The following is a 279-nucleotide window of genomic DNA, read 5'->3' as shown; positions in this document are numbered from 1 at the left end:
GGGCCGCGCGCGGAGGGATGTCGCGGGAATAAAACCTGCTTCCGCTCCGCCTCACCGTTCTCCGCGATGAACGCCCACGGAAGCGCGCGCGCGTGTGTGTTTTTTAGGCCACGGCAGATGAATATCTCGCGTAAGTTCCGCATGTAACCGTGCTGTGGTGTGGCGTGCGTGCGTGCGCTCTGCGTGGGTAATGGCAGGCGCGCACGCCGTAAGGACCGTCGGAGGAGCGTGATGAGCGCAGAGATCTGCGGAGTGAGCCCCCCCCCCCCCCCCCCCCCC

The 279-nt window shown here is 66.7% G+C and overlaps 1 protein-coding gene across 1 annotated transcript in view; it reads left to right on the top strand.

Annotated features, from left to right (window-relative positions):
- The window catches only part of nrip1b (nuclear receptor interacting protein 1b), a gene marked incomplete in the record, with an annotated part of 49,643 nt that overhangs the window by 379 nt on the left and 48,985 nt on the right, over window positions 1–279 (top strand).

Source organism: Oryzias melastigma, linkage group LG14 (assembly GCF_002922805.2).
Source record: "Oryzias melastigma strain HK-1 linkage group LG14, ASM292280v2, whole genome shotgun sequence".
Classification (NCBI taxonomy): Eukaryota; Metazoa; Chordata; class Actinopteri; order Beloniformes; family Adrianichthyidae; genus Oryzias; species Oryzias melastigma.
Note: the sequence above shows the minus strand (reverse complement) of the source record. Positions and strands in the feature narration are given on the sequence as shown.